A 15,088-nucleotide genomic window follows, 5' to 3' on the forward strand; every position below is an offset into this window, starting at 1 on the left:
GGAAAAAAATGTAAAATGGTGCTGTTGGTTGGGTGACAGACCTGCAGTGAAGTTGTTTTGAAACTGTGTGGAATTAGATGAGGGACTGCAAACAAAATCCAGCAAGATGAAGAAAAATGGGATTCTTCGAAAACCCACTCTTGTGTCCCTTTTGTCAGGAGCTGACACTATTATTTTGGGGGTGTTGGGCATCAACAGAGTCACTGAATCTAAACGACTGCAGAGATAGGCGAGTACATACATCAACATACCCACTGTCCAGGAATCAGAGGAGGAAGTGCCCTTGAATGAAGCATGGGCCACAAACCTGGTTAGCAGCCAGGGAGGACACACACGCTACAGGTATAGTATTCTGTGTTATAGATTGTTTCTGCTGGGCAGGTGGTCATGTCTGTCGTTTGTCTTGGGGGTAGCTGTATAATTTGAGTCAGTAGGTCATCGATGACCTACTAACGTCATTTTAATATCAGCACATACTTGGAGATGGCCTGTCAGAGAAGCAGCTTATAACTACAGATACTGGCATACCCTTGCATTCTTTTTAAACATCCCAGAAAATAATTGGAGTTAAAATAATCTATGTTGAAGTGTTTATACAATTGTCACATTAGCTTTAATCTTAATTTCAGGTTCTTCTCTGAATGGGAGGTTTTAGGGAAAGAGAAAATGAAGCACAGATTTATTTAGTTCTGTGCTTTTATTTTAGTTCTATCAGTATGGGATAATTTCATGAAATCTGTACTGACCCATTTAATGAATTTTAGGGTTGCACAGCTGAATCCTCAACGTGATCTAGTGTGATAGTTCTTTATGTAGGAGTGTTCATCAGAATGACCCAGGGTTTTTTAATGAAAGTAACAGCTTAGCCTAACCCTAGAGATTCAAATTCTTTAGACCTGGGCCTGGGCATCTGCATTTTAAACTATCCTCAAGTGCCCTCCTCCCCCTGTAAGTACCAGCTTTGTGCTTTATAGATAAGAAAATTAGGGCAAAGTTAGATGACTTGCCTAGAGCTGGTTCAGTGGTACCAAGATTGTATCATCAGATAACATGTAATTTCAGAATTTTATGGATGAAAGAAATTTTCCAAGTCAACTCAGTAGTTCATTTTACAGCTTAACGTAAACCATACTTGTTCATAGAATTTCCAAGTAATATATGAATGCAGAAAAATTATGTTTTCTCAGGGACTGTCTTTTATCCTGGCCATGGTAAAGATTAAAGTGTCAATCACCAGAATTCCTTTGCAATTTTAACAGATGTTTTTGTATTAATTTCAGGAGCTGCCCATTATTTGCAGTATTTTTATTGTGTACTTTGTGATACTGTTAAAGTTTTTTGAGAATAGAGTATGTATATTTAAAACTGAAGTGAAAGTTAATATTTTTTTATTTGAATTATTTTTCAATCTTAGATAAGATGTAGTATTGTGTGAGAATGTGTGCTGCTTTATTAGAGTTTTGTGTTTTTAAAACTTGGTTGATTTTTAACTTAAAAAAATTTTTTTTTTTAAGGCGTCTTGTTTTGGAAACAGCACAGTTTGGCTTCCATGTCATCTCTGAGTATGAGAGAGAATCGTAGTTTGAACATGTCCTCAAAAGAGATCAAAGAACCAGGTTTGTTCCTTCAAGAAGTCTCCTAAAGCCTGTGGAGCAGCATCTGTTTCCAGAAGTCGATAATGATGTGTTCGTGATGCCTGTGAATGGACTATATGGCCAAGCGACTCATTAAGATATTCATGGAAGAATGGTAAAAAAAAAAAAAAAAGAGAGAGAGAGAGAGAGAGAAGAAAAGGCAAATTTCAAGAAGCAACCCAAATATCATTTAGGATTTTTGAGGAATTGAAAGAAGATAGTTCTGAAAATACGAGTGACAAGACTCTAACACATGTCTTTACATGTTTCTTACAAGACTTCTGTTCACCCAGCTTATTTTGTATATAATTTGAGTTATTTTCCTCTACTACAATAGCTGGTAGTCCCCTCACAATCAGAGTTTTATTTTGGTTGGATAGAGCTACAGTAGGAGAAATGGGAACGGTTCATTGGGATGTTGGCCCCAGAAACCAGCTCTGGCTAGATAATTACTAAAGTGATAGGACGTTGGTGAATTGCTTCTTCATAATGTACTACTGCTTGTTCACAGCGTTTGTGGCTTTAGATTCATCTTCTTTTATGTACTCTCAGCCTCTCTATGTGCCCCTTTTTTCTTGTACAATTTTTTAGCCTGAAGATATAATGACCATATTTTTTCGATTTAAAAAGTAAGAATTATTATCTTCATAAATAGACCTTTGGTATAGTTCTCTCCTACCCTAAGTTATTTTCTAAGATCAAGAATAGAATATTTCCATTCATTTTCACATTTGCTTTCCTTTATTACTTTTATATTCTTGCTCAGAGTTTCATTTCCCTCTATTCTTTTTGGGTGGAGATGAAGGATGATCTCTGTATTGTGCTTTTAATTATCTAGGAGACCAGAATAACATAGGTCATAGAAATTTATAGGAAATTTACAACATCCTTTAACCATTACTGTTTTCAACTTGTTTTAAACCTCCATCACACTTCTTTTAAGCAATGTTGATGGAGATGTGACCTTCTTACTCTGCTCTTTCCTTTTTGGGGGAAGCAGTGAGAAGCAGGGATTTCTCCAAATGCTGATAAGTGCAGAAAGAAAGAGAGAGAGAAAGCTTTTGTACCTAACAAATGAAGCATTTGGTCATTAATGTGTATATATACACATTGTCAGTATAAAAATTAGTTTGTGGCTTAGAACTAAGATTGTTAAGTAATAGTAAATTTTATTGTTTTCAACTCTTTTTACTTTGGTGACTGAGTCAGTTGACCTGATCCATAATTTTCTTCTTTGTACATTAAGGACAACTCTGTTCTTACGAATCAATTTGTACTCAACAAAGAGAAATATAAGCAAAAGAGCAGCTTTTAAATTTTAATTTAATAAAATGAAATTCCAGAAACCATTTTTTATAAGTATTTCCTTCCTTAGTAGGCTGTTTACTTCACCCTTTTATCTCCTTTTTACCCTGTCTTCTTATCACCTAGTGTCAGTTCTACATTTTTTTTCATCTCTCCAGAAGTTCTTGCTTAGTACCTGTGTTTTGCCTACTGTCTTTTCCGTGATTCAGCCTTCCATTAAAAGTGATTTCTGGGGCAGCCCGGGTGGCTCAGCGGTTTAGGGCCGCCTTCAGGCCAGGGCGTGATCCTGGAGACCCAGGATCGAGTCCCACATTGGGCTCCCTGCATGGAGCCTGCTTCTCCCTCTGCCTGTGTCTCTGCCTCTCTCTTTCTCTGTGTCTCTCATGGATAAATAAATAAAATCTTAAAAAAATAAATAAAAGTAATTTCTGTTCTCCTTACCATCTATTTCCTTGGGTGAGCCTCCTTCCTAGTCACTGCCTCCAGTGTTCTGTTGTTATATCTCTTGTAATTCAACTCCTATGATCTCTAGCTCCTGCCTGTGTTACCCCTTATCTCGTCTATCTCACTTCCTGTCCACTTGCATCCCACTGTCATCTCCCAGCAGTGGTGATCTCGTCACTTCCACTGCCTCGGTCTGTCTATCTGTAAGAAGCTTACTGATCTATTGTGTTTCGTGCAACTCTGATCCCTTCTCATCTCTTAATTGCTGATGTTTTCTTTCTGTTCTCTATGGTCATTGTGTATTTGCCCTGTGAGCTCTTTTTCTATTTTTTTTTGTCACAGGGTGATAGGTACTACTAGATGGATTTGTTGTCAGTATTTGCATAGAACACAGATCTTTGCTGTGTATTTCCTGGGTAGCCAAGATGAATCAATTATTATTAACTTTTCTCGGAACATCGAGCTTCCTGTGTCTTCTGCCTCTCAGAATTAGATTGGTATTCTAGAAGACTAATATTACTTTAGAGAGAGTCAGGATAGTCATGTGATGCTATCACTTTAACTCTTTATTCCAGAGTTCATGACATTTGAAGTCACTCCCTTGTTTTGAAAGGTTAAAGAAGATATCTAAACCAGATTTGGAGTAGGAGTAGGTAGAAGGAGGGAAGAGAAAGATAAATACCAGAAAAGGATTCATAGTCAATTTCTAGAACTGGAAAGAAAACTGAAAACACCACATGCTTTAACATTTATTAAGTAAAAGATCCCCTAACAGACTGAAAAATATAAGTAATTCTGTCATCTGTATATTTACATTTCCATTTAAGTTCTAATACCTTTATTTAATGTTTAACAAAAACTTGATCTTGTAGATACTCATTTTATTTTGAGAGACTTGATGTCACCTTAAATATTAACCTGTGTCATTTTATAATTAGACTGTAACATTCTCAAAATGCCATTAACATCTGACTGTTAGTTTCTTGTGGGGGGAAAGCATATAAATTGGATGGTTTTCCACCTCTGGACTCTGTAGTCATGTTGTAATGAAAAGGTAGCTTATTGGCAAACTTTTATTTTATGCTGTTGATGATTTATGTTGTTTTATGTTTTCCTGTAATTCTTGTATATACTATGAATATGGAGTGATCCTGTAATTGAAGTTTTCTATGTGCACAAGCTACTGGAAGTAGACTAATGTAAGTGTAGATACAGCTTTATGAAACTTAAAAATGAAGAGCTTTCTACTGCATATAAGGTAGTGCTTCAGATTTTAAGAATAACCATACAAACTAGGGTTGATCACATTGAACATTCTTTCTGCCTGAGCCTTCTCTGATTGTGGCGGTGGTTGTTGGGCATCTTGAAGCCAAAGGAATGGCTAATGGTCCAATGTTTCTGTAATGTTCACCACCTGTGAGCAGCTAATAAAAATAACATCAGAACCCTAGATAAGCTACTAAGAAGAAATTTATGTAGATGTACTAAGTACAGGACTGTGTTCTGGGATGACAGAGATGAATATAGTCCGTTCTCTCTGGAAGCTCATAATTGAGTAGGGAAAATTGGTAAGTAAACAGTTGCATTACAGTGTGGCAAATGCTAAAGTACACATATGTAGCAGCTATTATAGGAACAGGCTAATTGTGTAAGTCAAAAACCTAAAAAAGCTATAATACATATATAATTGTGTGTATATATATATATCATATAAAAATTCTGACTGTGATGTAATTGCTGGTGTATTCCTTATTACCTGGGCAGTTTACTTAAATCACTCACACTCAGAATCTTCCCCTTAAAATGGTGATAATTATCTAGGATTGTTACATGGATTAAATGAGATAATATATAGGAGATACTAGTATGGTCCCTTATTCAAGTATTTAGAATTTGGAGAACATGATCTAGGATTATACTCTCATTGCATAGATAGTATAGCTACTCACAATGCTTGGAATTCATATTTTAAAATTGCTTTCAATAGTTTTTAAGAAAACTAAACTTCTTTAAAACCTTGTAGTCAGTCTCCCTTTTCTTAAGCCAAAAGAGGTTTATTTTATCTGTCTGCCAGTTGTAGTTCTCAGTGATGGTTGTGTATTCCCATAAATCCAGTCTATTCTCAGAGAATTTAAAATTTGCTACAATTAAACCTATTTGATGAAAGTGTGCCACAGGCCTCTAAAGTATTTAGGAAGGTGACAATATCATTGGAATAGGTCTTTGTAATGACTGCTTTCGGGAAAGTTGGGATAAGACTTATTAGAGAGGGCAGCCCCAGTGGCGCAGCGGTTTAGCGCCGCCTGCAGCCCCGGGTGTGATCCTGGAGAACCAGAATCGAGTCCCATGTCGGGCTCCCTGCATGGAGCCTGCTTCTCTCTCTGCCTGTGTCTCTGCCTCTCTTTCGCTCTCTCTGAATAAATAAATAAATAAATAAATCTTAAAAAAAAAAAAAAAGACTTATTAGAGAGAAAAGCTTTTGAATATGTTATAAAATCAGGCTTTGTAGCCCTACTGGATTATAATATATATAATATAATCCCACACTGGATTATATACACCAACCTGAATATATTTCCTGAATTGTATCTATGTTTTTGTTATTTAAAAAGGTGTTTAACTTCTTTTAACAGTACCAAACTGAACAATCTGCATTTTCTTATGTAGCAGAAGAAATTGGCACAGTAATTTGATATTATTTTGTTAGTGGTTGATTAATTTCCTCCTAAATTAACAGTTCTTTAAAGGTCTGTGTCCTAGACTGTATGATAAATCAGGTCGGGTAAACTTTTCACTTGATGAAACAAATTGATCTTTGGTTCTGGGTCATTTTGCCTTGTTATAAAAGTCCCATTAGGTTATAGCGTGATTAGACTTGTCTATCATTGTGATTTAAAGATGCCGGTATTGAGATAACACAACCAGCCAAGAATTTTGTTACAGATCAAAATATATGTCTTTGTTTAGAGCTTCTTTATTAAAGCTCATTATTTACAATCAAGAGATTTTTCTTTAAGATTTATTTAAATTTTTATTTATTTGAGAGAGTGAGCAAGGGAGCAAGAGAGAGTGAGAGTGAATGCATAAGCACAGAGGGAGAGGGAGAAGCAGACTCCCCACTGAGCAGGGAGTCCGACATGGGACTCGAGCCCAGGATCCTGGGATCATGACCTGAGCTGAAGGCAGACACTTTACCGACTGAGCCCCCCAGGGGCTCAATCAAGAGATTTAAATCAAGAGATTTAAATAAGTTTAGTTTGTATCTTACAGCTGGTATTTCTTTTTATTGACATTACAGTCATGGATAGGAAAACTGTTTCCATAGAAAGGGAAACTTGATGTATTAATATTTCAAAGCTTAGTTTAAGCTGGTTATGATTAGAAAAATGACTTTCACTTGTATTCTCTGGAAGATTCTCAGGTCTATGGGCATGTTACCAATGACATTTTTAACGCCCATAATAAATATTTAGTTAGCAGAAATGTTTGGGGAATTGCTGCAGATGACATAGAATGAGCTAAGGTATGGTTTTGTCTTTTACTGTTTTGTCCCTGTTATGTTCTTAGAGAAACAAAATTTTTCTAATAGTATTTTATTTCTTTCTTGGCTTTTTATTTATCATTACCAATAAGAATAATGGCTGCCATTATGGATCCTCAGTAGGGCCAGACTCTTGACATCATTGAACTCTTTGCTACTATTAATGTAATTCTTTCTAATAAGATTTGATATCATGAAATACATTTTATATAAGAACTATATGTTCTTATATAGTATATAATTTGTGATTATATTGATAAGTAGATAAGCGTTAGGGCAGTTCTGCAGAAAGTAGGTTTATTAAAAAAAAAAAAAAAGTAGGTTTATTGTGTTAACATATTTCCCACCGTAAAATGAGAACATTAAGAGTTATTGAACTGCCCAAGAGTGAAACCAGGAATATAAGTGAAGTCCAGTTAAATCTCATGCTTTCATTCTTCTACACTGACTTTTAAATTATTTCCCCTTGGGGCACCTGGGTGACTCAGTCACTTAAGGATAGACACTTGAGACTCTTCGTTTAGACTCAGATCATGATCTCAGGGTCCTGGGAAAGAGCCTCAAGTAGGCTCCATGCTCAGTGGGAAGTCAGCTTATCTTCCTCTCTCTCTCTTTCTCTCTCCCCACCTCCCCCTGCTCATGCGTATGCTCTATCTCTCTCAAATCTTTAAAAAATAAAATATTTCCCCTTGGAAAAGTAAAATTTATTCTTTTATAAGTGCATGTTATTTTGGACTAAGGAGCACTTAATTCTGTACTGTATGCCGAATTTTTTCCTAAAATCAAAGAACTTTGTTTATAGTTTATAAACAAGGAAGGCTCAATATTCAAAGTAATCAATGCTTAGTGGAAAGAACAAAGTGAGATAATACAGAAAAGTATAAAGGGGGTGGTGAAAGTCACTGCTGATTCTACCACCCAGAGGCGTTAACATTTTGATGTATCATCATGCAGACATTTTGGTAATAAAATACATATATGTATATTTTTATTTTTTTTTAAGATTTTATTTATTTATTCATGAGAGACACAGAGAGAAGCAGAGACACAGGCAGAGGGAGAAGCAGGCTCCATGCAGGAAGCCCGATGTGGGACTCGATCCTAGGATTTCAGGATCACGCCCTGAGCCAAAGACAGAGCTTCAACCACTGAGCCACCCAGGGACCCCATATATGTATATTTTTAAAACAAAAATAGGTTAATAGCATGGATATTGTCTAGTAATATTTTTGTTTATTATATATCAACCATCCACATCATTGTAAGTTTGTATCTTACTAAATTTTTTTTCATTTTTTAAAGATAATCTTTTTATTTTAGCACAGTTTGGATCTATAGAGAAATTGCAAAGATGATAGAGTTCCCAAATTCCCTATTATGAACCTCTTGCATTAGTGTCGTGCATTTGTTTCAGTTAATGAACCAAACCTGATTCTGAAGTTCTTGCTTTATTGAGATTTCCCTAGTGTTTACCTCATGACTTTTTCTGTTTCAGGGTCTCATCCACAATTCTACACTACATTCAGTCGTCATATCTCCTTAGGTTCTCTGTGGCTGTAATAGTTTTTCAGACTTCCCTTGTTTTATATGCCTTGACAGTTTTGAGGACTGATCAGATATCGTAGAATGCCTCTTGGCTGGGTTTGTTTGATATTTTTTCTCATGGTTAGAATGGGGTTATGTGGGGTTAGACTGGAGGAGTCCACAGAGGCAAAATGCTATTTTTATCACATTGTTTCAAGGGTGCATCCTATCTGTGTGACTTTACTGTTGATACTGACCTTGGTGTCCTGGCCAAGGTAGTGTTTGTCAAGTGTCTCTGTTGTGAAGTTACTTTTTTTTCCCTACACTTTCCATCTTGTGCTCTCTGGGGGAAAGGCAGTCCACACTTCAGGAGCGGGAGTTATGTTCCACCTTAGGAAGGGCAGAAGCAGAGCTTCTGCATATATTCTTTGGAATACTTCTGCACAAGAGATTTATCTACCCTCTCCCATTTAACTGTTGAATCATTTATTTGTATCAGTGTGGACTAGTGGATATTGATACTTTGAGTTAAATCCAGTATAACTTTATTGCTCTAATTTTTCTAGCTGTGGCCACTGGGAGTCTTTCAGTTGGTTCCTGTACCCCTTTTCCGTACTCCTATCATTGTGGGGTAGTATCTTCATATTTTGCATAGCTGCATGGTATTCCATTTTAAGATGTACAATGATACATTTCACTAAAATCTGACTGATGGTAATCTGTGTATCAGATGTTTCACTGGTATCATCAATACTGTGTTGAGAAGTCTTCAAAATCTATTTACAAAAGTAATATTTGATAATTACTCAGGAAAAATTGCTGTATTAAAGTGACTGCCACTTATAGCCTTATCTGAGGCAAATTTCTGAAGTATGAGCATTTTCACCTGGCCTATGGAGAACAGTGCTATACTTATTGTGATTGCCTCCCTGTTTTTTTTTTTTTTTTAAGATTTTATTTATATCGAGAGAGAGAGAGAGAGGGAGAGCACAAATGGGGTGGGGGGTAGGCACACAGAGAGAAGCAGACTCCCCACTGAGCAGGGAATCTGATGTGGGGCTCGATCTCAGGACCCTGGGGTCATGCCCTGAGCTGAAGGCAGATGCATAACTAACTAAGCCTCTCAAGTGCCCTGATGGCAGGGGTGGCACCTCTGGTCCTAAAGAGCTGCTCTGAGATCACATCTTGTCTTCAGACACCTGTGCCTTCTCAGTGTAGAACCAGTTACTGCGACAATTAGCAAGATGAATCTAAACTCTGTTCAGAAGAACAGAACAGCATTCTCAGTAAAAAACTTAAGAACTAGAAGCAACCTTAGAAATAATGTTCCATCTCTGCATTTTAGAAATTGGGAACTGTAGTAACATGGAGTGAGGTGGTTTGTCTGGGATTTTGCCATAACAGAAGAGTCCAAGAACCTGAATTTCTGGGGCGCCTGGGTGACTCAGGTGGTTAGGTGTCCAAGTCTCAGTTTCAGCTCAGGTCATGATCTCAGGGTTGTGAGATCTGTACTGGGCATGGAATCAGCTTAAGACTCTTTTCCTTTCCCCTGCACATCTTCTCCACCCCCCACCTGCATTCTCTCTCCCTCTCTCAAAAAATTAACAACAAAAGAACCTGAATTTCTGCTTAGAATTCCTTGTTACATGAGTATATTTTATATCCTATTGCAAGGATATACACAGTTTTTATGTTGGAAAATTTCAAACATGTACCAAAGAAAAGATAGAATAATTCATCCCCATATCCCCATATCTCAGCTTTACTTGCCAGTTTGTGGCCAGTGTTGTTTAAACTCCCATCCACTGCCCCCACCTCCCTATTATTTTAAAGCATATCTCAGGGGCAGCCCTGGTGGTGCAGCAGTTTAGTGCTGCCTTCAGCCCAGGGCATTATCCTGGAGTCCCGGGATCGAGTCCCACGTCAGGCTCCCTGCCTAGAGCCTGCTTCTCCCTCTGCTTGTGTCTCTGCCTCTCTCTCTCTCTCTCTCTCTGTCTGTCTCTCATGAATGAATAAATAAAATCTTAAAAAAAAATAAAGCATATCTCAGATATTATTCATCTGTAAACATTTCAATATGTTCAAGAAATCTTTTTCAAAACACAACGGCAATACCATTATCATACCTTAAAAATGTTTCTATTGAAGGATATTTAGTTGTAAGAACTTAAAAATTTTATATTCACCATGGATTAGAATCTGGCATTACTGAAAATAGGTTTCCTTGGTATGATCCCCCAAAATTAAAGTGAGATTTTTTTTAAAAAAGATTTATTTATTTTAGAGAGAACACACAAACATGTGCAAGCATGGGGAGAGGCAGAGGGAGAGGGAAAAGTGGGCTCCCCGTTGAGCATGAAGCCCAATGTGGGTCTCAGTCCCACAACCCCAAGATAATGACCTGAACCAAAATCAAGAGTGGGATGCTTAACTGGTGCCCCTAGAGAGATTTTAATGTATGTCTGTACACCCTACAAAATGGCCTAGGTTATGACTTTTATAAAAAACGTAGTAGGGTTTAACTGGAAAAAATAAGTTACTCTCTCATGAGATTTCTTTAGAGCCCAGAAATCCATAAAGAATGTATGATAGATATCCCCCAATTGTACACATTTGCTTTTTGGCCCTTCTTTACTCTTTATCTGTGCATGGGAAAGAAATGCCAAGGATAAAATCTTTTTCAGATTTTATCATATTAACTGAAGCCATGGATAAGAATATAGTGGTATGGCCATTCTGTTCCACATCTGCTGTAGAGAGATTTTTGAATGTCGAGTAAAATTCCTGTGTATTACTTCCTGAATTAGGAGTTTACAAAGCTTCTAAGAGAACCACCGTGTTGACATCATCACTGCACTTTCACTTGCTTTTAAGAAGGTAATTTAAGAGGAAAGAGAACCTTTTATATTAGAGATGATCCTACAGGCAGAACCAACTGCAATCATCTATTTACTTTGAGCAGCACACTAAGTGGAATTACTTGACTGTCTACAATTTAAAAAGATGGCTAATACTCCCAATATTTTATTTTTTATTTTTTTCCAATATTTTAAATACCATATTTTCTTGGGGTTTCACTGATCTTTAAAATTAAAATTGCAGTGTTATTTTCCTCTAGAAAGACAGCCCTGTCTCAGAGGCTTTACAACCGGAATAGGAAACTTCCTCTTAAATACCCATTTACTTGCATTGAATTTATCCTAGAATGGCTTCTGAATTTGATGTGCTGTGAAAATATGCAGTGTTCTAAATTGAAGATGGAATGAAAAAGAGGGCTGAAATTTTCCTTCTGCTTTTTCTAAGCCAGACTGAAACCAATCCTAACAGCATAATTTTATTTAAAACTATTTTATTGGTAATAAATACTCATGTTGCTAGCCCATATTGTTTATTATATGCAGATTCATATTTTATTCTAACCTAATTTAAACTTTTCTGCCTTGCATTTGACAGTGTTATAGCCTTTGCATTTTCTTTCGTGAACAGGCTTTGTTATAGTCAATCCGTTTAATTTTCTTTCCATTTTGAGTGCTCTATTTGTCTTACTTCTGAATTTTGGCCTACTTTATCTACTTGTTTTCATTCCGTGCACATTTTTAAAGAAGAGAAAGCATTGTTACTTTTCTTCTCATTTCTAAGCAAAAGTTGAAAGATTAATAAAAAATAACCAGTTTCAAATACATCTGGTCAAATGCATGATTCAGTTTTCCTAGGCTAATGTGTGTTACAGAATTTAAGTTCTTGGAGGACATAGTAGTCAGCATCCTGTGCTGTGGTTTACCATAGCATTTTATCTACTCTGTCTGTTTTAAGCTACTTAATAAACCTCTTCTTGATACATAAAGGATATTTTTTTCTTAAAATCCTCTTTGCTTTGAAATGGTCTTTTCTTGACATCTTTGCTACTTGTCAGCATGTGATCTTAAATGGATTTCTTATCTTCCGGTTTTCTCATCTGAGAAGTGAGGATATTAATCAGCAGTTACCTGATTGGATTGTTGAGTTAAATGAGATAAGCTGTGGTGCCTGGCACATAATAAATACTCCAAAGTTACTATTTAAGCCATCCTTTTCTTTCCAGCCATCCTTATTATATCTTTCTCCCTTATTTGTTTATGTCTTCACTTCGATTAGGGAAAATGGTGTACATATCTTAAATAAGTGACCACCTTTACATTTTCCTTGAACTTTTACTCTTTTCCTCAAACTTGTAAGAAAGCTTTTAGTTTCGAATGATTACAGATTGATAGGAAATTGCAAAAATACAGAGAGGTACCATTTTCCCCCAAAGGTAGCTCTAGTACAAGATCAAAACCAGAAAATTGACACTGGTGCCTCCAGAGCTTATATTTATTTAGGTTTCTGCAGTTTTACATGCACTCATTTTTGTGTGTGTGGTGTGTATAGTTTTGTGCAGTTCGATCACATGTGTGTTAGTGTAACCACCATCATAATCAAGAAACAGGAGATTGTATCCCTGACCCATCAAACAACCCTTGGTTTCCTCTTGCTCTCCTTTAGAATTTCCTTAAACCCTTGGAGTCATGCTACATGTGATCTTTAGAGATTGGCTTGTTTTACTCAGCCAAATGCTTGTGAGAGCCATTCAAGTTATTGTGTTGTGTTTTATTGCTGAGTTCTGTTCCATGGTGAGGATGCACCACAGTTTAATGATTTGTCCAGTAGAAGGAAATTTGGGTTGTTTACAGTTCTGGGTTATTACGAATAAAGCTGCTGTGAACATTTGTCTACAGGTGTTCTGTATAGATGTAAGTTTTCATTTCACTGGGATAAATGGTTAGGAGTATAGTTCCTGGATCAGAACTTTTTCAATGGACCACTGTAAACTTCTTTGAAAATATATACTAATGTCACATGCAGATATAGAAAAGCAGTTATTTCGTATGCCAGCCATTATAAATAATATACAGTGTCCTTTGTTTTAAAATATGTTTCTGTAAAATTTGCAGCATCAGTCCAAAGTATTGAATCCTGTCTTTTTGTACTGTAATATATTTTTTAATTTTAATTTTTTAATTTAAACTCCTCAGTTAATTAACATACAGTGTATTATTAGTTTGGGGTCTTTTTGTACTGTAAAACAATATGTACTAAATAAATATTTCATTTTGTTAATGAATCCCCTTTCATATTGTATTGACATTTTTCTTTGGTATATTACTGTTTTCAGATACTAAGTTCGAGTGGGGGAGATACTTCAAGTAACATTTTTTCTCTTTATCAATTCTTTGCAATGCGGTAGATGTTGAAATTTTGAAATACTTGTAAAGGCGAGCATGAAATTTCAAGAAGTCCATTAATTAATATCCAGAAATATTTCAAATAGTAATGTTGGACTTTCGTTTACCAACATAATGTTTAAAGTCTAAAGATGTTTTGTAAATTCATGGTCTCCAAGGTTAGTAATAAACGATGTCATTACTAAGGCGAAGAAGCTACAAATACTGTTGATATGTGAAGAGCTCCTAATGAGAATACATTATTGAAGTTGGGCATCAAAAGTCAGCAGAAGGACAATATAAATTATGTGTGGTGGATAGATATTAACTGGTTGATCAGTTTTGGCTTTCCCAAATAGATCTAATAGCCTTAAAATAACTGAGAAAGGGAAAGCTCTGTAAAACTTGATAGAAGGAAAGAAAATGAAATGTAGAAAACAGTGATTCTCAACTCTGCTCATTAGAATAATCTAGAAAACCTTTAAAGTGAAACAAGCACCTTTCCCTGAGCCAGTTAAATAGACTCTGGAAGTGGTGCCAGGCATTGGTATTTTTAAAATGTTTCCAGGTAGTTTTAATGTTTAGCCAATGTTGAGAACCACTAATCCAACAGGAATGGCTTCCGTGCTCATATTTCTTTACCTTAAAATTTGATAGTGTTTGTGCTGCAAGCATCCCTCTCTTATGTATTGGACTAATGTGGGTGCCACATACCTTTTTTATGGCTCTGTGGAGATACCAGTTTTCCTAAGGAGGGGGACCACACTTGTGAATTGTGGACACACTGAAACTGTAACACAACTTTAACATATGTAAGAGAAGGGTGCCTATGTTTGGAATGAAATACCCCAAACAGTGAGTCATTGAGAAGTTGAAAGGAAACTAGGTTTCATCTGGGGGCGTATTATGGGTGGGACACTTGTGGGGAAATTGGGCATTTAGAAAATCTGCATGGGATGTTGGGGTGAGAGGTCTGTTTTTATTGATAGATCCTATTGTCAAGCCTTATTTAGATTTTCTTTTTTTCTTTTAATCTTTACTTGGCAAAAGTAATATTTACTTGTAGGAAGTGAGAGTGTGCAAAGATGAATACAGGTAAGAAGAATCAATCCTCCACCAATGTTCACAGCCCAGTGTGAATTCTTCTATACCTTTCTCTATATTTGTAAAAGTATGTTTAACAACAGGTTTATGAGTTTTTTGCTTTTAAAACAGGGTCATACTCTATACATTATTATGAAGTATTTCTTCCTTAAAATATCACGGATGTTTCTTTAGCTCAATATAGATCTAACTCTTGTTTTCAAAAAAATGAATGACATTTTCAGCATGCCATAATTTATTGAGCAAATCCATTTGCCTGTGAATGGACATTCAGAATGTTCTCTCTCTCTCTTAAT

At 36.1% G+C, this 15,088-nt stretch overlaps 1 protein-coding gene across 1 annotated transcript in view; it reads left to right on the plus strand.

The window, feature by feature from the left end:
- The window catches only part of SLC20A2 (solute carrier family 20 member 2), a 100,651-nt gene that overhangs the window by 4,906 nt on the left and 80,657 nt on the right, over positions 1-15,088 (plus strand).

Source organism: Canis lupus, chromosome 16, assembly GCF_011100685.1.
Source record: "Canis lupus familiaris isolate Mischka breed German Shepherd chromosome 16, alternate assembly UU_Cfam_GSD_1.0, whole genome shotgun sequence".
Classification (NCBI taxonomy): domain Eukaryota; kingdom Metazoa; phylum Chordata; class Mammalia; order Carnivora; family Canidae; genus Canis; species Canis lupus.